Source organism: Carlito syrichta, unplaced genomic scaffold, assembly GCF_000164805.1.
Source record: "Carlito syrichta isolate Samal-C Ts95f unplaced genomic scaffold, Tarsius_syrichta-2.0.1 Scaffold81549, whole genome shotgun sequence".
NCBI lineage: Eukaryota > Metazoa > Chordata > Mammalia > Primates > Tarsiidae > Carlito > Carlito syrichta.
The window spans coordinates 241,860-269,859 of NW_007025645.1; positions in this window are offsets into that span (position 1 = coordinate 241,860).

Sequence of the window (28,000 nt, forward strand, 5' to 3'; positions counted from 1 at the left end):
TCCGAGCCTCCCGCCGAGAAAGGGGCGGGGCAGGGCGGCTTCCCGGCGCGCCACGTGACTCGGACCGCCCTGCTTTCTGCTCCACGCGCCGTGTCGCCCGCGCGCAGGCGCAGCCGGGTTCGCGCCGTTGGGGCGCGGAGGCGGGAGGTTAGGGGCGTGGGTTGGGTTCGCTGTCCCGGCGTGACTGCTTCTCGCTGGCTGTTGCCTTTCCTGGGCTGCGCTCGCACCGCCGCTTTTGGCCGTGTAGGCCCCTCTCTCGGAATTAGTCTCCTCTCTCCGCCTGCCTTATCACCGCAGCCAGGCCACAGATTAAGGGCTGAGAAGCCAGAAATCTGCACAAGTGAAACGATTTATAAAAGCTGCCGGCTGAGCCCGCACAGCCCAGCCTCCGCCGTCAGGCTGTGTCCCGTCGCTTGGGTGAGCTGGGCTCGGACGGTCCAAGCACAAAGCCCTAACAAATACGTGTAATCACTTCAGAGACAACAAACACCTGAGGAGTTAAATACTTTACCAACATTTAAATCACAGTCTGAACAAAAGAGACGACGCAGACCGTGATTCCCCATCACTTTTCATCCAGCTGGAAAACCGGCTCTTTGCCAGTCCTTCCTGGTTACCCCTCCCCTCTTCCCACCGACTGTAGGCTGGAACTCATGGAATCCGATGGCGTTTACCTCACAATTAGACCCTAAGCATTGTGAGGGCAGGAACCCTATTGTTGGTTCTGTTCTGGCTCCTCTCCCCTCTTCCCTTCTTAGAAAACTCAATAGTTCAGTTATCTGGAAAAGTGTATCAAGTATATACCATATGTGAGATGTTATTCTAGATGCTTGAAGTTAATAAATTACAAAAAATAGAAGAAACTCCCTGCAAGAAAAACTCTGTCTTCTTGGAGACAATAAAAATAGTAAACATAATAAATAAGGAAATTATATGATAAAGTTGAGACAGGCATAGTTAACATAGCTTAGAAGTAGTTAGGCAGGTTTTCTTAGGTGAGTCTAACATAGAACAGGCTGAGTGTTCAGACATCTGTTCACGACTGTCACTGGAACCACCAGGCATATCAGACCTGACCACCTTGCAGGTTGGAATACAGAGTCAACAGTATAGTAAATCACAGAAACAAGAGAGAATTATCCAAAACATAAACATGATGTTCTAGGAAAAGCCAAATCTAGTTAGTAACTTTCATTATTTAGAAGGTCCTTGTGACCTTAGAAGTTTGAGAAATGGTAATCAAAACTCACGACCAGATATGTGCAGCCCTCTGCTCTTAGCTCGTGGTTTGCTTAATCATCACATGTAAAAGTATGTAAAACTTCTTGTCAAAGGCCAGCATGTGTCCTTTCTCTTAAAACACCCATGCTTTCTCTTAAGTATATCCCTTTTCTTTCTAGCAATTTTTTTTCTTAAACTATGCGTTGAACTCACTCTGAAATTCTTTTCTGTGGTGAAGTGAAAGAACCCACAGAGCAACACACTACACCCTGCACAGAATCATCTCGATTTTGGAGCTCAGAGATCAATATTCTAAAATGTGGTGTTTGCCTCATGGTCTCTCCCAGGCTGCCTCCCCTCCCTGTTATCTAGTTATCTATCGCCCGAAAGGAAAGAACGAATATAATCAGACCTGGCCCAACCATTTCACAACATAATGCCCATCTCTCAAGTTCATTCAACTTCTAAAGAAGTTTTTGTTTTTCTGAGTTGGAGTCTTGCTCTGTCACCCAGGCTGGAGTGCAGTGGCACACAGTGACAGACAGATCTCATCCATATATACACCCAGCAGAAAATAATCTCATTCAATGTGAAACTGTGAGGGACACAACTCTTACAGCACGCACCCAGTGGGAAAAAAAAACAAATCCAATGTAACACAGTTGAACAAAAATTTTACAAAAATCATGGCCCCAGTTAACGGCACATTTTTGCCAAGTGCAACTGTGACAGACAGATCTCATCAAAAAATACACCCAACAGAAAATAATCTTATTCAACACGAAACTATGAGAGACACAACTCTTACAGCATGCGCCCAGTGAGAAAAAAACCACATCCAACGTAACACAGTTGAACAAACATTTTACACAGCACATTTTATTTTTATTTTTGTTGTTGGAATCTCACTCCATCACCCAGACTGGAGTACAGTGGCACACTCACAGCCATCCCAGCATCGACCTGCTGGGCTCAGGCGATCCTTCTGCCTCAGCCTTCCAAGTAGCTGGAACTACAGGTGCACACTACCATGCCTGGCTGATTTTTGATTTATTGTAGAAGCGACATCTCACCAAGTTGCCTGGGCTAGTCTCAAACCCACGGGCTCAGGCAATCCACTAGTCTCAGCCTCCCAAGGTGCTGGGATTACAGGCTGAATCACTGAGCCTGGCCTAAAAATAACTATTTACAAGTCAGTCTCTGCTCCCCCATCCATTCATTCTCTCAGTCATTTCTTACCCTCCTCAATAAAATTCCTCTTCTTCTACCTCCCATAATCTGTTTTAACAGAATCCAAGCCTCCATTCTTTCTGTAAATTTGAGATGGTATTTAAGTTTCTATAACTCACTGGGAAATTGGGTCTTCATACCGAAGACTCCTGTGTATATATGGTAAATAAATTTGTTTGCCTTTTCTCCTAATCAATCTGCCTAATGACAGTGGTTTTTTTTTTAGTAAAACTTTAGGGGGCCAACAGTCATGCCACCCACAGTAATAAGTATTACAGTAAATAAAATGATCAGAATAAGGAGGATGGAGTAGAGAAAATACTAAAATTTCATAAAAGATGATCATGGCCTTATTCCTCTTATCAATTAACCCCCTTCCTTTCCTTCACTCCCTTAAGCATGTAAGCAACCTCAAATCTTTCCCGTCTTTAAATCTCCTATTCAACTCACCAGATTCCACATCAACTCTACTTTCCTTCTCCTCCTTTCAGACCTGTCCTTCACAGATATATTTCTCTAGTTATCTAAACAAGGGTGTCTCTAGTTCCTTAACTGCTACACGTGTCTATGCTCTGGTTTCTGCCCCACCACCTCATGGGAACCATTCCTTCCAAAGTCACTAGGGATTTCTCTATGGCAGGTTCTGTTGATACCTGTTGATTACCATCTCTCAGCCTTTAAGGTCATAAGGACCTTCTAAATAATGAAAGCTACTGCCTAACTAGATTTGGGCCTTTCCTTCTGAGACACATCATATCTGTGTTTCAGGTAATTCCCTGTTGTTTCTCTGATTTACTATACTGGTAGTTCCACATTCCAACCCACAAGGTGATCAGCTCTGATATGCCTGTGGTTCCAGTGAGGGATGTGTATAGATAAGAAAGGTGTCTGAATGCTAACTTTATTTTAATTTAGACCTGTCTAAGAACTAACTTTATTTTAATTTAGACCCTGCCTAACTACTCCTAACTATGCCTGCCTCGCTGTGGACATTATCATCATGACCTCACTCAATTTCTCTGCATGACATTCCTTCCTTGTGGAAACTTTCTTTGCCTTACATTTCTACTTGCTTAATCTCAGTTCTCCATCTCTAACCACCCTTTGTCCATCACTTTTGAAGTCTCCTCTTATTTCTCTATGCCCGTGAATGTTGGTATCCCACAGGAATATATGCAAGTCCTCATTCTTTTCTGAGGACTAAACTCTGACTTTTTCTCTCTCTCTTTTGCTAAATACCTAATTCAGGGGTCTGGGGAGTCATGCCCTACAAAGTCTCATTAGGTGGGTTTTTATTAACTCTATTTAATGTGGGTTATTTTCCAATCTGTCTCTGGCATAACATCATATAACAGATAAAGAAGGAAATAAAAAATATTTTATGACCATGCAAAGTCATCTCTTGGGGGAATTTTCATCTGTAAAAAATCCACTTCCTTGTACCCCACATCTTTAAAATAAAATAATTTTCTAAAAAGAATCCTCTTCCCAGGGATCCCCAGAAGAGCCAGACATTTGCCACCCATTCTTTCTCAAGACTGACACCTATGAGGCTTCATCTACATGTCAAGAAACATTAATTCAACTCCGCTTTTCTTTTACTGATTTCAAAATTCCTTAGATAAAGCTTAACTCTTGCTACCAATTGTCAATCAAGGAATCTTTGAATCCACGTATGACCTGCTTGGAGATGCCCCACCTTCTTAGACCAAACTAATGTGAATGTCACATGTATTAATTTATGTTTTTGTGTAACTTCTTCTCCATAAAATGTATATAACCAAGCTACAATTCAACAACCTCAGGCATATGTTCTTAGAACCTCTTGGGATGGTGACATAAGCCTAGGTCACTCATATTTGGCTATCTTAAATATTTTACAAAATTTGGCATCTTTCATCAACATTTCCCACCAGACCCACTCTATGTCATGGCTGCTTTTTCTATAACTTCTCTTACCATCTTTGTGCTCTTGATATCCCAATATACGCCTCTAACCTTGATTTCTGCTGCTAAGATCCAGGTCCACATGGCTAACTATCTACTAGTCATCTCCACTTAAATCTCACAAATTCAATATGACAAAAATAAAAACCATTCATCTTTCTTATATACATATATAACAGCTTTACTGAGATATAATTTACATATCATACAATTCACCCACATAACGTGTACAAATCAATGTGCTGAGGATAGCAAGTTCTGCTAGTCATTACTTGCAGGCCAAAATGAACAAGCGTAAGTTGTAGGGTAAGGAGGTGACTTCATTCCAAAAGTCAGCAGATGAGGAAATGGCCAGACTCATGCCTTAAAGGAGATGACGCCAAATGGAATACTGTGTAGTTGCTCCATGGGCTCTTGGACTTTGCCACAGAAAGGAATTTCAGAGTGAGTCCAATGTATAGTTTAAAAAGGAATTTATTGGAAAGAAAAGGACATACTCAAGGGAAAGCTTGGGTGCCTTATGAGAAGGCACACGCTTGCCTTTGACAAGAAACTTTATATACTTTTACAATGATTAAGAAAACCATAAGCTAAGAGTAGAGGACTGCAGGTATCTAGTCATGAATTTTGATTACCATCCTCAATCTTCTTAGGTCACAAAGACCTTCTAAATAATGAAAGTTACTGTCTACTAGATTTGGGCTTTTCTTAGACCATCTGCTTCTGTAATTTACTGTACTAGTTACACATTCCAACATGCAAGCTGGCCAGATCTGATATGCCTGAACTGTCAGGTGAAGGTCATGTGTGGATAAGAAAGATATCTGAATGCTTACTCTGTTCTCAATTAGACCTGCCTAAGAAAAACCTGTTTAACTACTTCTAAATCATGTTAACTATGCCTGCCTCAAAACCATTTCAAAATTTTAGGCAGAGGATAGAGGATTTTAAAGGGAAAGAATGGAATGAGGAATATCTAGGAGTGGCATAAGGAGCAGATCTTGCTTTGATAGTTAGCTTGACTTGTGGTCCACCTGGAGAACTAGCTGATGTCATCCCGATTATGGCCAGGTTGTAGATTAACCATCTTTCAGATGACTGCTAAACAATGGGGAATTCTACCATGTGGTCTCCATACTCTGTTATTCCAAAATCAGGCTCTAGAATACCCTCTGGAATTTCTCAAGCAAGTATAATATTAAAGTGGAAAGGAAAAAAAAGCTTTATAGTGTAGGCTAAGAGAGAAAAAAAAGCTTTAAAATGCTTCTCAAAAGCTGAAGTGAAAATTCTCGGTTACAAATGGTGTTTAGTACATTCACAGAGTTGTACAACCATCACTACAATTCATTCTAAAACACTTTCATCACCCCAAAAAGAAACCCTATACTCATTTACAATTATCCCCCCCCCCCGCCCATTTCCCCTAACCTCTTCAGTCACAGGTAACCACTAATCTTTCTGTATACATAGATTTGTTTGTCTGGACCTTCCATATAAAGGAAATCATGAAATGTAGTATTTTGTAACTGTTTTTTTCACTTTGTATAATATTTTCATGGTACATCCATAATGTAGGATGTATCAATACTTCATTCCTTTTTATGACTGCATAATATTCCATTATATGAATATATGCCACCTTTTATTTATCCATTCATCAGTTAAAGGACATATAACTATCTCCATTTTTTTGGCTCTTATGAAAGATGCTGCAGATGAACATTCATATACAAGTTTTTGTGGGAACATGTTTTCATTTCCCTTGGGTACATACCTAGGAGTGAAATTGCTGGGCTATATGGTAACTGTATGTTTAACTTTTTCAAGAACTACCAGATGGTTTGCCAAACCAACTGTACAATCTTACATTTCCACTGACAGGGTATAAGAGTGCCAATTTCTTCATGTCCTCTCCAACACTTATTGTCTGTCTTTTTTATTGCAGCCATTCTAGTTGGTGTGAAGTGGTATCTCATTGCAGTTTTTTGTTTTGTTTTGTTTTGTATGTTTGTGCACTTGTGTTTTTGTTTTTTTGAGTCAGGGTCTTACTCCCTTACCCAGGCTAGAGTACAGTGGCACAATCACAGTTCACCACAGCCTTGATCTCCTTAGGCTCAGAAGATGTTCCTACCTCAGCCTTCCAAGTAGCTGGACCTGCAGGCACACACCACCACACCCAGCCAAATTTAAAAAATTTTTTTTGTAAAAACGGGGTCTCACTGTGTTTCCCAGCTACTCTTGAACTCCTGTGCTCAAGCAATTCTCCCACTTTGGCCTCCCAAAGTGCTGGGATTACAGGCATGAGCCACCGTACCTGGCCCTCATTGTAGTTTTTATTTGCACTTCCCTGATGGCATCTTTTAATGTGCTTATTGATTATTTGTATATTATCTTGGAGAAATGCCTATTCAAAACCTTTGCTTATTTTTAAATTGAGTTACCACTCATTTTCTTTTGCCACAAAATCTATTCCTGTTATTGACCTGCCAGATAGTCTGATGCCCCTTTTACAACCCAACTGATGTCAGACTTGACCATGTGACTTGCTTTAGCCAATAAATTGTAAGCAGAGATGTCAATTTCAACAGAGGCTTTAGGAGCCAACCTGTGGGTTCACTGTGTTTCTTTTCTGTCTGCCACAAGCAATTTATTTCTTAGAGAAGCTATTCCATCAGCCTAGGTTCCAGACTAGAGATGACATGGATCAGTGCTAACTGATCCCCAATAGATATATAGCATTTGTTTTTGTAAACCACTCAGATGCCTGGGGACATCTGTTACTGCAGCATAACCTAACCTGGTCTAAAAGAACACACTTGTCCTATGTACTGTCTGACTGGCTCCTGGCCTCAAGCAATCCTCCTGTCTTGGTCTCCCAAAGTGCTAGGATTATTAGCGTGAGCCACTGCGCCCAGCAAGAATCAGTTTTTAGACAGTACTTAAATCATCTTAGCATATAGAAAGAGTTCAAATTATATCAGCTATGATATTCTTTTGTCATCTCACCTTACAACAAACACAGGAGATAGTTACTACAATATAACTGCCCCTTTCCTTCAGCGACCTTGCCCTTGCCCACATCTTGACTTCCCCACACAAGTCCCTCCAGAATGCCCCTGTTCTTTTTTGCTACCTGACAAATTCCTACCACCTCTAGGACCTGCCTCAGACATCTCTTCCTGTGCTTCAGCAGCAGACTTGTGTGTTCCCTTCTCTGGGCTTCCAAAGCACTTGTACAAATGTCAGTTAGACTCCTGTGAGAGCAAGGAGCAAGAACTCACTGAACTACAAAGTGGGATTTACTCTAAGGCTGGCGCTGCAATGCAGAGACCTTCAGAGTCAGTTTCTCCTGCCTCTCTCAGATGGATCCCCTGACTTCTCTGCTTCTTTCTGCATTAGGCTCTCACCAGTTCTCTCTGCCCACTCACAGAATTTGCTCTCTAACCTTGCACACAGCCCACCATGGCCATTCAGATTTTTTTTTTCCAGGCTCTGATGCTCTAGAACTGCGCTGACCCATGAGATAGCACTGGACATGTGACATTTAAATTAGTTAAGTAAAATCCTCAGTCACACAAGCCAAATTTCAGATAATCAATAGCTACATGTGGCTCATGCCTCCTGTATTGGACAGCACAGATATAAAATAATTATATCATTGCAGAAGTTTCTGTTGTAAGGCACTACTCTAGAGATATTGTCTTAGTATTATTTTGTTCAGGCTACTGCAAAATTCCATAGACTCGGTGGCTTATAAGCAACAGATATTTATTTCTCAGTTATGGAAGCTGGGAAGTCAAAGATCAAGGTGTCCCCAGATTCAGTATTTGACCACACCATTTCCTGGTTCGTGTTATGTCCTCATATAGTAGAAAGGGTGAGGGAATCTCTCCTTGGTTTCTTATAAGGGCACTAATCTAATTCGTGAGGACTCTACCCTCATGACCTAATTGCCTCCCAAAGCCCCACCTCCTAAAATGATCATATTGGGGGATAGGATTTCAACAAATAAATTTTGGTGGAACACAAACATTCAGCCTGTAGCAGATACCTATTGTTATAGCCAGAAAAAAAAGGGAGTATGAGTCTCCCTGGTCATGTTTGCAACTAAGCCCTGTGGTTGGTTATCAGCTGGCTGTCCTTAGGTCAGGTACCCACCCTTAATTCAATCAGTCGTGGCAGGGATGTGTAGGGGTTGAGGAGAATGGCATGCAGATTGCCTGCATGATAGCACATAAGACTGCCTAAGCATGGGAACATGTCCCATGAAAGGTAAGGGGCCAGGAAGAATTCCGAGTTTGGCCTGTTCAGTAGAGTCATGCTGTCTTGTGATTATGTATGAACACATGTCCCCCACCCCCATCTTCTCTATTGTTGGCTCCCTGAGAGCAAAGAATGTCTAGTGTCTATGCTCAGTACTTTGCACAATACCTGACACAGAGTAGGAGGTCAAAAATTGTGTGAATTAATACTGTAGGAGTTTTGAGATGAGAGAGAACATTGGTCTGGATAGTTTTTTGTTTGTTTGTTTAATAATAGCACATGTGGGATTTGAATTGAATTTTGAAAAAAAACTAACTTTAGATACACAAAGTGAAAAGCTGTCTAGGAGGGGCAGTGATTGATCAAAGACTCAGAGGTAGGAGAATACAAGATGTGATTAGAAGACAGAAAATAGAGTAATATGTGACAAATGGGTAGAATAAGATGTTAGAAAATTATCCTATGCTGATCACTTCACTGCTCAGGGTTCCATTTCTTATCCTTTTCTACTCTGAATTTCAGGAAACTTCATTTCCTGGATATTCTTTAGCCACTTGGCTTTTAGGGTGATTCCATCAATGAAAAATGCTAGACATCAGGAGAAGAGAAGCCAGGAGATGTTTCCCCACTTTTCCACAGATATCATCCCCTGTGGTGGAATCTTTGCTATAACTTATAGCGAGAGAAGCTTCTGCACTTTGGATAACCTAACACTAAGAAAAAAGCATATATGACATCCTATACCGATTTGAGTATATTTCTCCGACCAACTTACTGAGAAATCTGTGCTCCCAGAGAATGAAAAGGCTCTGCAGCAAGTCCAGGGTGCTACGCAAGCTATCTTGCTACTCAAGCCTAATAATCCACAAGGTCAAGTATGGATGCTGTATAGATGTTCCAGTGAACCCCAGTAGGGACCCAAAGCACAGATTCCCAGGGTTTTGACACAGTGCCATACTCTCTTCTGCTGAAAGAGCTCTGGATTCTAACAGAGGCTGGTATTGATGACATCAAGATGGATGGGATCTGAGCTGCCCATCATGAAATTCCATAAAATTGGGCATGCATACCAATAATCCATCATCATTTAAAAGTGGTATGTAGCTGGGCACAGTAGCTGACACCCTGTAATCCCAGCACTTTGGGAGGCGGAGGTGAGAGGATTGCCTGAGCCCAGGGGTTCAAGACCAGTCTGGGCAACTTGGCAAGACCTTGACTCTACAACAAATCAAAAAATTAGCCAGGCGTGGTGGCATGTGCCTATCGCTTCAGTTACTTGGAAGGCTGAGGCAGAAAGATTGCCTGAGCCCAGCAAGCCAAGACTGCAGTAGCCACTGCACTCCAGCCTGGGTGACAGAGAATTCGACTCAAAAAAAAGAATAGTACGTAAAAAGTCAGAGTGAAGCTGGGCTCGGTGGCTCAGCCTGTAATCCCGCGCCTTTGGGAGGCTGAGATGAGTGGATTGCCTGAGCCCGCGGGTTCGAGACCCGCCTGGGCAGGTGAGACCTCATCTCTACAATAAAATCAAAAAATTAGCCGGGCGTGGTAGCGCGCGCCTGTGATTCCGGCTACTCGGAAGGCTGAGGCAGAAGGATCGCTGGAGCCCAGCAGGTCGAGGCTGCGGTGGTCAGGAGCGGCCACTGAACTCCAGTCTGGGTGACAGAGTGAGACTCCAACTCAAGACAAAAAAAAAAGTCAGACTGAGGCAGGAGGATCACTTGAGCCCAGGAGTTCAAGGCTGCAGTGTGTTATGATCACACCACTGCACTCCAACCTGGGCAACAGAGCAAGATCCTGACTCAAAAAATTATTTTAAAAAATAATAAAAGGTCAGGTTTGAGTAGGTCAGGAGGACACAGGTGAGTTGCATAGGCAGGTGGTTCTGACTCTAGGACTCATGAGGAATGCCAGTTGTCAGAGGAAGAAAAGCTTCTGCCTGGTTTGAAGATGGGTCTGCACAATAGGTTGGCATCAGCTGGAAATGGACTGCTGCAATATTATCATTCTGTGTAGAAGTGGCTCTGAAAGAAATGGTGAAAGACATTCCTTTCAGTAGGGGAAACTCTGAGCATATGTCAGGATGTCCACTTTTTACAGGGAAGAAGACATTGGCTGAGGTACAGATCTACCCTGGCTCATAATCACAAGAAGCTTGTTACAAGTTGCTCAGAGACTTCAAAAGAATAATATTAAAATATTGGTAACAAGGACATTTGAGGAAGAAGTATATGGATGAACCTATCAGAACTGATGAATAGCATGAGGATTTTCGTCACTCACGTGAATGCTTACCAAAGGGCATCCACTGAATAAGAAGCTCTGAATAATCAGATGGACAAAAAGCCCATTCTGTAAATGCTGGTTAGCTTCTTTACTCAGCCATGCCAGACCTTGTTCAGTGGGCCCATGTATTACTAGCCATGGCAACAGGGACGAGGCTATCCATGGGATCAACAGCACGGACTTCCTTCTCCAAGGCAGAAACTATAGCCTGCCAACAACAGGGGCCAACAGTGAGTCCCTGATATGGCACCATTCCTTGGGACTTGGGGGACATGTTGATTATGTTGAACCTCTTCCACCGCAGTGAGGCAAAGATTTGTCCTTGCTGGAATAGACACTTATTTTAACTTTCCCTATCCAAGATACCTCTGCCAGCCTCACCATCTGTGGACTTTTTGGGATGTCATGATTCTATGATTCATTATCATGGTATCCCACATAAGGTTGCTTCTCACCAAGAAAATAATTTTAAAGCAAGAGATATAGGCTCATGTTCTTGGAATTCACTAATCTTATCACACACTCCATTATCTAAGAACAAGTAACCTGGTAGATTGGTGGATTGGCCTACTGAAGCCATAATTTAGAGCACACGTGAGACAACACTGTGAGATCAAGTGTTGGACCACAGGATGGAGTATGTGCTTTGGGCCAGTGACCAACAGATGGCGCTGTTTCTCCTACTGCCAAAATACCCAGGTTCTGGGAATAATTACACCTCATGACCTACTGACAAAATTGTTTATTTTCTCCATATACTTAGAGACTTCTGGTTTACAGATCTTCGTTCCTGTCTTAATTTGGGTTCTTGCTCTAAGACAAGGTCTTGGGTGCAGCTTGTCTGGGAGGTGATCACAGTAAGCAGAAGCAGGAAAAAAGGAAAGTGAGTCAGAGAAGACAGAAAATATGATACAATGTGTAATAATGCTCAGGTACAGCTGTGGGCAAACTTGATCTCACCAAGAACCCTCTGAAAAGTGTGGGACAAGCTTTAGAATTGTCTTTTGAGAGGATGGGAAGACAAAGCATAAACCCACCAACTCTAGTTCATGGGACATTAGCTCCCTCTCCTTTCCAGGCTGCACTTCACCTTGACAGGGTGCCAGAGAAAGCCCACTTGAAGAGAAGAGAGAAGGGAAACGTTGTTGTTGTGTAGAGAACTCTATTGCAGCCCCAGGGGAACTCAGGTGGACCAAGGGGACATGGAGAGAGGCATCTACCTCAGCTGCTGCAACTCCAAAAGGGGGGCACACTTTCATCATTAGAGTACAGAATAATGGTCCCATTTAATGAGAAACTGCAACTATCACCTGACTATTTGGGAGTCCTCATGCCACTGAATTAATAGTGAGAGGAGGGGTTTCAATTCCGGATGGAGTCATCCATCCCTACTAACAAGGGGAATTTGGGCTGCTGCTACAAAATGAGGGTAGGGAAAACTGAAAGGGTGTAATGCCAAAATGGAATTATTTAATGGAATCATCTTAAACTAAAGCGCAGCCATTTTGACACTGCCTAATTCTGTCATATTCCCTTAACATGACTTAGTTTGCCTTTGAATCAAAGACAGAACTGGTTTCTCAAAGGTAGCTATTGATAATTGTTTTACAACCCCTCCCCAGCTTGTTTTGTGTTAATTAGTTTTCTATTCCAAGGATTTGCCTCCGCCCATAAGAAACAAGTTAACCTAATCAACCCTTCATGACACAAACCACCATGGCAACACTCATGTAACTAACCCACCCATCTGCCTCCTGCCCATCACATGATGTCAATAGCTGTGCTTACCTGTCCCCTTCATGATGATGTGAAAAAGACCACCACCCAATCACCTTAACAACTTGCACCCATCAAAGGGAAGGTTTAAAAGCAGTCAACCTTAAGCAGCCATTTATCATTGCTTTACTAAGCTCTGATCTAACTATGTAGCTCTTTGAGCTATGGCAGCCATGTATTCCTAAGCTTTGGCCCCCTCCCCTGCCTTAGGGAGGTGAATCTCCTCTCTCTCCTTCCTATTTACTTTCTAAATAAACTATATTTTTCAATCTAATTTCAGTGCAATTTTTTGGCATCTTTTGTGTGGCACTGGTCTGACATTTTGGAGGTCCTACTGGAGTTCTGACGAACAAGGGCCTGTGAAAGAAAACAATCTGGAGACCCCAAACTTACTAAGCTAAAGGGAAGGTTAAGCTTGAAAACTGAGTCATGCACAAAAAATTGCCTTCCTTTTGTTCCCAAACAGGTAGCTGCAATGCTAGAAGGCCACATATCTCTCCAAATGTTCATGAGGAAATTCCTTATGGGCCCCCAAATCTTTCAGAGTACATATCTCCCCATGGACTAGTCCTAAAAGCAAAGGTCAGTTGAATCACACCCTGACATTGTAAATTACAGTTTACCATCATAGATATGGGACAAGACTGAAAACAATCCCTCTGCCCCTTCCCCATGCAGACAAATACATAATTAACTACTTCCTCTACTCTTTCTATGCATTTACTTTATTTTCTGTGAAATGTAGATTTACTGAGTGTCAGATGAACACATAGTTGATTATCTCTTCTTTTTTAAAAATTTATTTATTTATTATAAAGATGTGGGGTACAATTCAGGGTTAGCTATACAAACATTGATCATGCAGGTACCCTTGTTGATGAGGTATGCCCCTCCCTCCCCTAGCAGTTTCCCTCAACTGCCAGTCCCACCCCCCGACAGTTTTCCACTACTGCCAATCACTTTCTTATGGCATTATAATTGTTCAAGGTCACCTTATGAGTGAGAACATATGGAACTCAGTTCTTTGTTTCTGTGATAAATCACTGAGAATGATTGACTCCAAATCCATCCAATTTGCTACAAAATCCATATATTTATCCTTCTTTATGCCTGCATAATATTCCATTATGTATATGTACCACATTTTTCTAGTCCAGTCCAGCTCTGATGGGCAACACAGTTGGTTCCATGTTTTTGCTATTGTGAGTAGAGCTGCAACAAACATACGTGTGCAGGTATCTTTTTTCATAGAATAATTTGAATTCCTCCGTATCCCCTCTTTTCATATGTAAAATATAAATTCACTAAGCGCCAATCAAAGCCTTCACAAAAAAATATGACCTTTTGATTGACAGTTGTGGGAAACTGCTGGGGGTGGGGGATTGACAGTAGTGGGACTCTGTGGAGGGGGGCACACCTCATCAACAAGGGTACCTGCATAATGAACATTTGTATACCCAACCCTGAATTGTACCCCACATCTTTAAAATAAAATTTTATTTTTAAATGAACTTTTGCCCCATTATCTACTCTCTGCCCGTTGTTTTCTTTTCCCTCCTTCCCCCTCCTGCCTACTCTTTCCCCCTTAAATACTGAACTCATCCAAACCCACGCTAGAAAAAGCATGGACCACAGATGCTGCTGTGATTTGTGCTTCTTTGTCCCAGGCGTATCATAAACTTGGCAAAATAAATCTTAAAACCCATTGAGACAAGCCTTGGTTACTTTTTTTGTTTATAACCTGCTCAAGAACCCAGGAGGAATCACTAGGGTACCACTTTATTCTTCCATCTTCAATAGAAAAGGTTAAAAGAAAAAGGACCCAGTAAAAACAAGACCCAATAAAGGCAAGACCACTAAGGACTCAGACACCTCAAGAACAAAGGTTTGGGCCACTACCCAGGTAAAGGATCACAGCCGGTCAGAGTGTTAACTAAGGACAGTGGGAATATGGGACAAGCAGTGGAAAAAGTGATAGCTATCAGCTGTGCCCTTATGACCAGTTAGAGAAATGACTGTGACAGCTATGCATGTATTTGTTATGTATATATTAATATTAACCAATTATTTCTTTTTTCCCTTTTCTTATTATTTTGTACAAAAAAGGGCAATAGTATTTAATTTTGCCAATTAGTTCACATGTAACCAGACCATGAGAAGCCATGGTTTGATGGGAAAGACTGTGAATTCACTAAACATCTTGGACTTTAAGATGGCAGTGATGACTAATCCCATTCATGTTGGGAAGACCATGAGAACGTCTTCATTTATGTGAAATATAGTTCATATCATGTTAGACAAAAGCATAAAGTTGTGCTATGGTAGTGAAATATTTTGAATAGAAAAGATGTGGAGGGTGACAATTTTTTTTGCCTGTTTGTTCTTGAATCCATTCCCTGATCTTCCTCTGCTCTATCTCTCAAGGAGCTATATATGTCCCAGCATCCCTTGACAAATGGCTTTCAGATATGTCTGCTCAATGGAAGGCCCTGTCAGAATACTGGAGGGTGGAAGAAAGGAAGCATCAGGGTATTTCTCCTTCCCACTCCTTCCTCAGGCAGCATCTCCAGAAGTGGCTAGGTTGTTTCCTCCATGTCTCTAGCTCTCACTAAACAGTTTCTTCCTTCATGATTCAGTCTCCCTGCCATGGTCCCACTCTTGGGCAGTGCCAAGTTCAGCCTCCGGTAACACCATCCCCTCCATCACAAGAAATGGTAGCAGCAGTGTAATGTTGTTAATAGGTGGTTTGTCTCATTGTCTATTGTTTGACTTCTTAGCTCTCCTGTCAACTTGTATAAGTAATACCCTGTATTAAAATCCCTCTGCTTTTCAGACCTAGGGTGGATTGTATTTTCTTGATGAGCCTAACTGATACATAATCTAATGTTAATCTTATTCCCAGTCTGGTTTCCTGGGGTGTTTATAATGCACTGGTGGCAGACTTGGCACACTGACAAGGATCTGAGTCAGTAATCATCATCTCAGTGATGGATATATGCAGAAAGTTCTAGAGCTGAAAGCTGCAGCTGCTGAAATATGGATTGGATATGAGAAGTACATGGTCCAAGCTATCCTTGGCCCTTTTAATTTCACAACCCACTAACTTACCCTATCCAATATGGTATCCGCTAGCTACATGTGGCTATTGAGCAACTGAAATGTGGTTAGTCTGAACTGAGATTTGTTCTAAGTGTAAATTACACATTGGATTTCAAAGACTGACTATGAAGAGTGCAAAACGTTACATCACTACTTTTTGTATTGTTTACATGTTTATGCATATTAGGTTAAATAAACTGTACCATTAAAATTCATTTCACCTGGTTCTCTTTTTTACTTTTTATAATGTGTCTACTAGAAAAATTAAAATTACATATGTGGCTCACATTATATTTCTCTTAGTACTGCTTTAGGTGCCAAATGGCTTGAAAAAGTAGTAAAGATTTATGACGAAAGGAATTGTGGTTGGCTGAATAGTGACCTCCAAAAATATCCAGGACCTTGAAACCTGAATAGTGACTGTTGCCTAATACAGTAACAGAAAATATGCACATGTAACTAAATTAAGGATTTTGAGATAGGGAAGAGGATCCTGGATTATCCAGGTGAGCCTTAATTTTGCAATCACAGGCAAGAGGCAGAGAGAGATTTGACAAGAAAGAAGGTAATGTAAGGACTGAAGCAAGATGTTAAGGTTTCAAATGTGGTGGAAGGTTTAACCAGAAGTGGTGACATGTTCCCATAGTCCCAGCTACTTGAGGGGCTGAGGCGGGAGGCTCGCTTGAACCCAAGAGTTCGAGGCTGCAGTGAGCTATGACTGTACCACTGCACTCCAGACTGGGCAACAGAGTGAGACTCTATCTAAAAAAAAAAACAAAAACGGAGAAAGGGCCCCTAGCCAAGGCACATAAGCAATGCAATTCTAGAAGCTAAGGAAAGTAAGGAAACCATTTCTTTTCTGAAGTTTCCAGAGGAAGTGCAACCTTGTCAACATCTTGATTTTGACTCAGTGAAACTGATTTCAGACTTCTGACATCCAGAACTATAAGAAAATAAGTGTGTATCTTTTAGTCACTAAGTCTGTTTTGATTTGTACAGTAGCCATAGGAGACTAATTTAAAAACCAACATTTCTCTGTGTACTTTAAGTACCTGCGCTTTATATGTGTTATCTAAGTTACACTTCTAACAACTTTATGAAGTATTTTGGAGACAAGGAAACCTAGATATAGAGAGACTAAGAAATTTTTCTATAGGTGTTTCCTTTAGTAAGAAGCAGAACCTGAATTCAAATAGAGGATCGTGTGACTACAAAGCTCATGTTCTTTCCATTATGTTGTATGTCTCATCTCTCTGGCTTTGTTTTTCCCTCTTTTCTTCCATTGTCTTGACTCTGGAAGTCACTGAAGGACCTGGCAAGTGAGTCAGTAGGCTACTGCCACTTCCAGTGGAGGAAAGGTCCAAGTTGACCAAGTGGCTGCCATTTTCTCAGACCAAAAACTGCTCAAAGAATCAGTGATTGCTGGGCTCGGTGGCTCAGCCTGTAATCCCATGCCTTTGGGAGGCTGAGGTGAGTGGATTGCCTGAGCCCGCGGGTTCGAGACCCGCCTGGGCAGCGAGACCTCATCTCTACAATAAATCAAAAAATCAGCCAGGCGTGGTAGCGCATACCTGTAATTCTGGCTACTTGGAAGGCTGAGGTGGAAGGATTGCTGGAGCCCAGCAGGCGAGGCTGCGGTGACCGGGAGCGGCCACTGCACTCCAGTCTGGGCGACAGAGTGAGACTCCAACTCAAAAAAAAAAAAAGAATCAGTGACTCTAGAGCAGTCAAGCAAAGTGCACTTCATCCCATCCCGTGGGAGCACTAACAAATTGTAGGTATCTTCTAAACTTAATATCATAGAGAGAAGATGTGCTATCACCTCCCTCCAAGGGGAGCAAGCATCTTGGTGTCAGGGAGGACAGGTGGCGTCTAACTTCAGCAGCCTCACAAAGAGAGATGCCACATGATGTATACAGTAAGCCCCCTAGATGTGAACGAGTTCCAATCCAAGAGTGCATTCGTAAGTCCAATTTGTTTGTAAGTCCAATAGAGTTAGCCTAGGTACTCAACTAACACAATCGGCTATATAGTACTGTACCAGCTACATCATCACTACTTTTATGCTAGCTTCTGGACATCTGGGCTTGAAATAAAGATACTTTATTACTGTACTCTATACAGTACCCGACAGTAAAGTACACAAAAGCACAACCACTTGTAGAGGATGCACGCCTGTGACAATATAGGCTAGACATGTTAACTAATGTGATTGGAGATGTAAATGCATGTTTGCATATTTGAAAATCTGCAACTTGAAGGTTCATATGTAGGGGGCTTACTGTACTGTGGATTAACTCAACCTCTAATCCAGAGTGTCTTCTTGTACTTTGTACAAAGTCTGGAAAGTTGAACACTACATTTTCCAGACTCCTTTGCAACTAAGTCTCTGAATATGAATTAGTCTGTGATAATGGGATGAATTCATATAATATGACAGGCAGAAGTGAGGTGCAGGCAAAAACCATCTTTTTACCCTTTATACTATCTAGAAAACTTGTGAAAATATGATTTTTTTCCTACAGTGGGAATTCAGTGGCCATTTTCCAGCTTTGTGAGTGTTGAGAAGCAGTACAGGCATTTGTAGTGGCAATGACAGTACCTTTTTATTGGTTTTAAAAACCTTGGATTAAAGCTATGGGAGAGTGTCTTGAATAGTTCAAGTAATGACCTTGGAAGTGGCATGTTTCTGATGGCCTAGGTCTGCATTTTCCTGAGACTCGGATCTGGGGATCCATCGTTGATCTTGCTCCACTAACCCTTCTAAGCATCAGTTTCCTGCAATAAAGCTCTTCCTGTAAAAAATACCTAGAGTGGTTTCTACTTTCTGCATTGAACCTTGACTAACATTGCCTTCAACTGAAAAAGGGAATATGGCAAGTTCAACTTAGAATATATTTCATTTAAATTGCCACTAAAGCGTGCAGGTTCAGTTGTCCAACAAATATTTAGTGAATTTCTACCAGATGTTCTCCTTTGCTCACTGTGCTAGTCAGTGAACAAAGACCAGAGAGGAAGAGACATATCTGCCCTTATGTGGCTTAATTCAAATAGGAGAAGCAGACCACATAAGCAATCAGGAATAGAGTCATAACTAGACTAGGAGGGAGAGTACTCTTTGCTGCAAAGATACATAGGCAGTTGCCTAACCCAGAGCTGAGGTCTGAAAATAAATCCTGGAGGAAGTGCTATCTATCTGAGAACTTGAATGAGTCAGAGTTCACAGTAGCTGACTCTGATTCATGGAAACAATAAAGGAATTCTTTTTACACGATATTGGAATTTGAATATAAAGTATAGATAGATAATAGTATTATAGCAATGTCACATTTCCTAATTTAGATAATTGTATTGTAGCTGTATAAGAAAATATCCTTGTACTTATGATATTACACCAAAATATTTCAAAGGTGCATGACCATGACATTTGCAACTTACTCTCAAAAGAATCGGGGGGGAAAAAATGGGTGTGTGTATTGCAAGAATAATTAAGAAATGCACATATTCCCTTTATTTGGGTTTACCAATTGTCTATACTTTGCCCCATTTGCTTGATCATATTCTCATATATGATTCCTTGTATACATGATTCCTTGACTATTATTGCAATTTTGCTCAGTATGAAATTATATCAAAATAAAGTTACAAACAAACAACATGATATAGGGGTAATTTTCAGAATTGCTATGAGGGCAGGAAACCAGTCTCAGTGACCTCGGGACAATCGAGCTAGAAACTATATCCAAAATTTCCACACAGTATTAGTCCAGTGAAGGTGGCGCTGCTGCCCAAGGAACATGATTTTCCTGTAATGTTGCTGCTGTCTGAGAGCTCCTCACAGTCTTCTTGTGGTAAACTACCAACTCAGAGAATCAAGAGATGATATCTGGTTAGTGGTGGATCCCAGATCATGTACTCACACTCTAGCTATAAGGAAGTTTAGGGAGGTGAGTATTTAACATTTTCAGCTTCTTGAGTGGGAAACATACCTCAAGGTGGCTAATTCTCTAAATATTACAAAGAAAACATATTTTTTTTAAATTACATATTCATTAGAGTTTACTTCTTTGCTGTACATGCCCAACGTTCACATAACCCCTTCTTCCAATATTTAAATATCCAAAAGAAACATTTCCAATTAGCATAATGCAATGATTCTAGATGAAATAAAATGTTCTCATCCCTTCTCTAAAAGAATGATAACCTCAAGTCTCCTTGTTGGCTGGTCCAGCATATACAGAATCTCTGGATAACACTCAGTCCTCTTAGGGTTCCACCATGAGCCTTTCTAAATATCATAACACACAAATGAAATTGTAAAGTTCACCACCACCAGCATGCTGTGAAGAAAATAAAAATTAGTTTAAATATATGCATGACCAAACAAAGGAGAAATTAGGCATATTCTATCACCTTTATTTCTACAAATAGTCAAAAGACTGTAATTGGTATTTTTAACTTCCTTTCTCCACCACCCATTTCATGTTTTCTCTGCCCAGAGCAGCTGGTCAGGATTCACTATTTGAGAAGATGACCCAGACCTTTATTTCCAAGGGATCTGAAACCCTGATAGTCCTGTTCATGTAAGATGGTTGGAGTCCTCCAATAATTTCACCACTGGACACGGCAGTACTGAGTCACCCCAAGAAAATCTGTGAGTCCCAACCGTGGTCCTTTTAGCCCCAGCTATTTATCAGCAACCCAATCTCCTCTTGATTGTGAGGATTAATTTTTCCAGCCCATACTTTTTTTGACCTATTTTCTTGGTGACATGAGGAACTTTAAGTATCCAAGTGATAGTCTTAATTTCCAATTCAGTGAAACCTTAGTTGTGTCCCTTGGCAGAAGCATTCCTCCCATGCATACCAAGACCTTTTTTTTGAGTTGGAGTCTCACTCTATCACCCAGACTGGAGTGCAGTGGCCGCTCCCGGCCACCGCAGCCTCGACCTGCTGGGCTCCGGCGATCCTTCCGCCTCAGCCTTCCAAGTAACTGGAACTACAGGCACACGCTACCACGCCCGGCTAATTTTTGATTTATTGTAGAGATGAGGTCTCGCCAAGTTGCCCAGGCGGGTCTCGAACCTGTGGGCTCAGGCAATCTACTCACCTCAGCCTCCCAAAGTGCTGGGATTACAGGCTGAGCCACTGAGCCCGGCTGCATACCAAGACCTTAAATGAACACACAAAGAATCATGGAGATGGAAAATAAAAGTTGTCAGTTTGTATTATGTGTGAAAAAGACACTGTCTTCTTTCATCTTGGAACCTACAGTTTGTAATGAAAAAATATGACCATATTTTGGTTGCTGACTTAAAACATCTAACACATCTTGTAGAATAGCACCCCAATCTTGGAAAGTCTCCCGGCTAGCACTATTCCTGAGTTTTCAATAGAACATTTTACCTCTCTATATGACCCCTTGCTTTTGCGTAATGTGCTAAGTGAAAAGGCCAGTGACTTCATAGGCATCAATTCATTGCCCTCATTCTTTCACCATAAAGTGTGTGTTCCTTGTTAGAAACAACGTTACATGACATGAAATACCATATTGGTGTATAAGATATTTAAAGTGATGAATGGTGGTATGACCAGAATGATGGTGGGGAGAGATATTGAATGGTGCCATCAGGTAGCAACCATTCAAACACCCCCATATATCCCACTTCAGATCTAGGCAACCATAATTACAATGCCCTAAGTCTTTTATAAAAGGAAGGCTGTGAGGCCGGGCGCGGTGGCTCAAGTTTATAATCCCAGCACTTTGGGAGGCCAAGGCGAGAGGATTACCTGAGCCCACCGGCTCAAGATCAGTCTGGGCAATATGGTGAGACCTCGTCTCTACAGTAAATCAAAAAATTAGCTGAGGGTGGTAGCGCATGCCTGTAATTCCAGCTACTTGGAAGGCTGAGGCGGAAGGACTGCCGGAGCCCAGTAGGTCAACACTAGGGTGGCCGTGAGCGTGCCACTGCACTCCAGCCTGGGTGACGGAGTGAGACTCCAACTCAAAAAAGAAAAAGAAAGGCTGTGAATTCAATAAGTGCCTAAATTCAGCATCCCGCAGGATTGAATTTTAGATTTGGTTTTCAGCCACCTACGGGGATACTAAGCAGAAGTACTGTCTCAGAGTGAGGGGATTCTAGGCTGGGTGCAAGGGAGATGATAAACATCAGTGATAGAGTCCATTGTTTTCAGTTCACACCATTAGTCAGAGACACTGCCCAACACAATTTATTGAAACATCCCACAGGCTAGTATGTGGGTTATATAATTGAGCAACAGTTGTTATGATAAATATCAGATTAACTTAAAGAAAAAATATGTATAAACCAAAGAGATTCAGTACTAGGTACTAGACGGTAAATATATATACATATATGAAATAAATTATTGGAAATAATAATTTCTCAATTGACTTTTTCTCCAAGTAAAAGCATTGAAAATACTATATTAGCCAGACTCGGTGGCTCAGTTTGTAATCCCAGCACTTTGGGAGGCCAAGGTGAGCGGATTGCCTGAGCCCATGGGTTCGAGACCCACAAAGCAACTTGGCAAGACCTCGTCTCTACAATAAATAAAAAATTAGCCGGGTGTGGTAGCATGCTCCTGTAATTCCAGCTACTTGGAAGGCTGAGGCGGAAGGATCGACGGAGCCCAGCAGGTCGAGGCTGCGGTGGTCGGGAGCGGCCAATGCACTCTAGTCTGGATGACAGAGTGAGATAAAATAAAATAAAATACTATATTTAAGTTCCTGAACTTAGAGCAGAACTATAGATCACTTGCACTAACTAGCTACCAGTCCAATTTTTCTGATGCTGAGGAGCCCTCTGTTTTGTCTTCACCAAGTAGTCGTCTAGTTTGTGTTTGGAAATCTAAGATGACAGGGAATTCAACCTGGCCTGAGGCCACTCAAAAGGTTAAAAGTTCTTTTCGCTGTAATTCGCACCCTCGAAACTAATTTCAGTTCTTGAAATCTTTCGTATTTAATTGTTAATGAACTTTTTTTTTTTTTGAGTTGGAGTCTCACTCTGTCGCCCAGACTAGAGTGCAGTGGCCGCTCCCAGCCACCACAGCCTCGACCTGCTGGGCTCCGGCGATCCTTCCGCCTCAGCCTTCTGAGTAGCCGGAATTACAGGTGTGCGCTACCACGCCCGGCTAATTTTTTGATTTTATTGTAGAGATGAGGTCTCGCCAAGTTGTCCAGGCGGGTCTCGAACCCGCGGGCTCAGGCAAACCACTCACCTCAGCCTCCCAAAGCGTGGGATTACAGGCTGAGCCACTGAACTCGACAAGTTAATTGTTAATGAACTTTTTTTTTTTTTGAGTTGGAGTCTCACTCTGTCGCCCAGACTAGAGTGCAGTGGCCGCTCCCAGCCACCACAGCCTCGACCTGCTGGGCTCCGGCGATCCTTCCGCCTCAGCCTTCTGAGTAGCCGGAATTACAGGTGTGCGCTACCACGCCCGGCTAATTTTTTGATTTTATTGTAGAGATGAGGTCTCGCCAAGTTGTCCAGGCGGGTCTCGAACCCGCGGGCTCAGGCAAACCACTCACCTCAGCCTCCCAAAGCGTGGGATTACAGGCTGAGCCACTGAACTCGACAAGTTAATTGTTAATGAACTTTTTTTTTTTTTGAGTTGGAGTCTCACTCTGTCGCCCAGACTAGAGTGCAGTGGCCGCTCCCAGCCACCACAGCCTCGACCTGCTGGGCTCCGGCGATCCTTCCGCCTCAGCCTTCTGAGTAGCCGGAATTACAGGTGTGCGCTACCACGCCCGGCTAATTTTTTGATTTTATTGTAGAGATGAGGTCTCGCCAAGTTGTCCAGGCGGGTCTCGAACCCGCGGGCTCAGGCAAACCACTCACCTCAGCCTCCCAAAGCGTGGGATTACAGGCTGAGCCACTGAACTCGACAAGTTAATTGTTAATGAACTTTTTTTTTTTTTGAGTTGGAGTCTCACTCTGTCGCCCAGACTAGAGTGCAGTGGCCGCTCCCAGCCACCACAGCCTCGACCTGCTGGGCTCCGGCGATCCTTCCGCCTCAGCCTTCTGAGTAGCCGGAATTACAGGTGTGCGCTACCACGCCCGGCTAATTTTTTGATTTTATTGTAGAGATGAGGTCTCGCCAAGTTGTCCAGGCGGGTCTCGAACCCGCGGGCTCAGGCAAACCACTCACCTCAGCCTCCCAAAGCGTGGGATTACAGGCTGAGCCACTGAACTCGACAAGTTAATTGTTAATGAACTTTTTTTTTTTTTGAGTTGGAGTCTCACTCTGTCGCCCAGACTAGAGTGCAGTGGCCGCTCCCAGCCACCACAGCCTCGACCTGCTGGGCTCCGGCGATCCTTCCGCCTCAGCCTTCTGAGTAGCCGGAATTACAGGTGTGCGCTACCACGCCCGGCTAATTTTTTGATTTTATTGTAGAGATGAGGTCTCGCCAAGTTGTCCAGGCGGGTCTCGAACCCGCGGGCTCAGGCAAACCACTCACCTCAGCCTCCCAAAGCGTGGGATTACAGGCTGAGCCACTGAGCCTAGCTCATTGATAATGAACTTTCTACAAACACAATTTCCTATATTGAAAGTCTATTAAGCCGGGTTCAGTGGCTCAGCCTATAATCCCGCGCCTTTGGGAGGCTGAGGTGAGTGGTTTGCCTGAGCCCGCGGGTTCGAGACCCGCCTGGACAACTTGGCGAGACCTCATCTCTACAATAAAATCAAAAAATTAGCCGGGCGTGGTAGCGCACACCTGTAATTCCGGCTACTCAGAAGGCTGAGGCGGAAGGATCGCCGGAGCCCAGCAGGTCGAGGCTGCGGTGGCCGGGAGCGGCCACTGCACTCCAGTCTGGGCGACAGAGTGAGACTCCTACTCAAAAAAAAGAAAGTCTATTAAAAGGCCTTAAAGGTACACATAGAGTTATATATACGTAGATAAGCTGTGCTCTTATATGAATAATTTTTATAATAGTTGGTGTCCAGAATAGTTTCCTACAATAATTTTTCACCTACCAAAAATCCATTGGATTAATTACTTACTTCTTTGAAGAAGGACTTGGGTGTGGGTGATTTATGTAGGAGGTGTCCTAAGTAGGTTTCAGAAACAGCCCAAGATAGGAATTTGTGTGCTTGTGATTTATCAAGGGTGCACTCAGGGGAGACAGGTAAGAGAGGGAAGGAAACAAGATAGGAAAAGAGGTATGCAAGAATGAGGTTTCAGGTATACTAAGCAGAAGTACTACCTGAGGGTAAGACAATTCTAGATTCGGAGCAGAGGAGAGAGATGATAAGCATCAGTGAAAATCTAACATCAGCCACATCCTACAAGAAACTCTGAAGTGTAAAGTATACTACAGGCCAGACATGGTCACTCATACCTGTAATCCCAGCACTTTAGGAGACCAAGACAGGAGGATTGCTTGAGCCCAGAGACCAACCTGGGAAACATGGCAAGATTCCATCTCTATTACATACATTTTAAAAATAATAATTATAAATAAATAAATAGCGCACTGCAGAACCTGTTTTGCCTTGGATGAAGAAATGGAAATTTTGTATTCCTGTCCAAATCATTTATTGGTCATGGTCCACACAATGGGAGGTGAGCATTCCTCCCAGAAATCTCTAGTTCCAGAGGCTTCAAACATACAAGAGAAATCTTCCCGAGAAAGTTGCAGGTATGATCCATTACCCAAAGTACCTGTGGCAGCTGGGCATTGAACACAACAACCAAACTGCTCAGAAGAAGGGGATCTCAGAAGATCTGAGCAAGGCATCAACAATGTCTGCAAAGGCCCACCTCTTGCACCACTCAGATTCATGTGCCTGTCACATCAGCTTTACTCCGTCCTGTCATAGCTTCGCTAGGATTCTTCTCAGTTATAATTTCTGGCAAAACTTAAGGCAGGAGAATTTGTGAGATGAGCTACAGCCCCTGCTGCTGTCGCTGGACGCAAGGCCATCACTGATATTTATCATCTCTCTTCTCCACACCCAGTCTAGGTTCCCTTTACCCTCAGTTGATACAGTAATCCCAGATCTGAGATGGCTTGCCTATAATGTTTACCTATTCCAAAGAAGTCACCCGGAGGTCCAGCAGGGAGAAACATTGATTTATTGTAATAAACATTGGTTTATTACACTTTTGGGAGTGTCACTGATGGCAGCAGTTCAGTGATGATGAAATAATCTGCACCTCAGAATAGCACAGCAAATAGTTTTATAATCAAGCAAGTAAAGTATTCAAATTCTATACAGTGTTTACAAACACAGTGATTAAGAGTGCTGGCTACATTGTCCTTAGGTTGCTTGGGTTACCTGCATCTCATTAACCCCATGACTTGTTACAGGGAATATGCGTATTTTGCAGTGACCTGCCTTGGCCAGGGGCTGTTCCTTGGAGGAGGGACAGAATGAGGCCAGACACGGAGAAAAGAGGCAATGTCCAGATACTTACCCCACACTCCACCCCTACATGAACCTCGTTCCCCCTCTACAATCTTTGCATAGCATTGATCTTCTGCAAGTTCCCTGAGATGAACACACAAGTCAAACATTGCATCCATATCCCACATCTGCAATGAAGGGCACAGGATTAGGATTTAAACAGCAAAATCGCTGTGGTGATTATAATACCTATAATAATATTTTAAATACCTTTGCCAGAAAGAGCTTAGTGACCCAAACCACTTGGAAAAGGGGTCTTCAGCAATTTGAGAAACAGCGCTGATTTCAGTATTCTGGGCCTTAAGGGCCATAGACACGGTATGACCAATGTCAGGAATGTATATGCAGCATTCAATTTGAAGTATGGTACAGGTGCATATCTAAACCCATTCTGTTATGTAATTCTACCACACACATTTGTGTAACATCGTCATTGAGGAAGGTATCCCTGATGTGGCCGATAGGAACTCTGAGCAGACCCAGCACGCTGACTTGTTGTGCACTCAGGTGAGGGTCCCCGCCCATTGGAGGAAGTCTTCCTGGAGCTGAGGCTAAGGATAATAAGATAAATGTTGGAGAGGAACAAGCAGAGGTAAATCTCTATCATTAGGCAAAACATATGCAATATTCCTGTCCTGTGACAACACTGTGACACTTTGGGGAGGACTGCCCAGCCTAGAATACCATGCCTTATCAAGCCTGGGAGCCCCCCTGTCCATAACATGAAAGGCCAGTGGAGGTGTCCTGAACTGCCACATAGAAATGATAATAGTTTCTCTTTCTGAGACTTTGAAATCCGGAATTGTTACAAATAGTATTTATCCATTTTCCCATAACCATAGGACTAATATCTAAATTATGATCTTTCTCCTCTCCCTGGGAAGCCAGCAAGGAGCACCAACAGGTTTCAGATTGAATTTCCAGGGCCAATGGAGAGCATTCTCCATTGTTGCTGTCCTGTGGGGCAGGCAGCAACAGGTTATTCTTGCTTCCCCAGTTTGGTTACAATAATGATTCTTGCATCCAGATTTGCATCCTCAGAGGCCTCACCTATGGTTGTGTCAGTATATCTAGGGGTGCCATACAGCCAGCATGGAGTCTCTCATTGATTCAAGCAATTGTGTTATCCACCTCTGCAACGAGTGTTGATCTGTTTTCAAATGTCCTTTGGCATGCCATTATATTCCTATATTAGACCTACACCCGTGGGATTATAACGAAGGTGAAATCACTGGTCACTATTCAGCCACTCAGCCCATTATTTTACTTAATGTCCAGTAAAGTCAGTTCCCTGGTTGCTTTTGATGTCTTCAGGGGAGCTGAATGCTACCAAGAGCTGTGACAGTCCTCTGATGGTTGAGCACTTTGTAGCTCACTTGCTAGGAAGACCTGCAGGAATCCTGTAGTAGTATCAACACAAATGACAGCAAACCAGGCCCCTTCTGACATAGGAGGGGGCCAATAAAGTCTGCTTGTCAGGGAGTCAAGGACTCATGGCCCTGCCTGATATGTCCACCTTCTGCTGGCAGTCTCCGTGGATGCCTCTCAGCACACACAGAACAATCATTGCAAGCAGTCACTACATCAGAATATTTAACAGGGAGCCCCCCAGCTTTTGCAACTTCCCACAGTGTTTTCTGTCCAGCATATTTCATCTTCCAATGCAGCCAACTGGCTACATCCTCCGCAATGGCTTCTTCTAGTCACCTCATGTGGGTTGGGGTGTCTGCCCCATTATTCCCCAGACT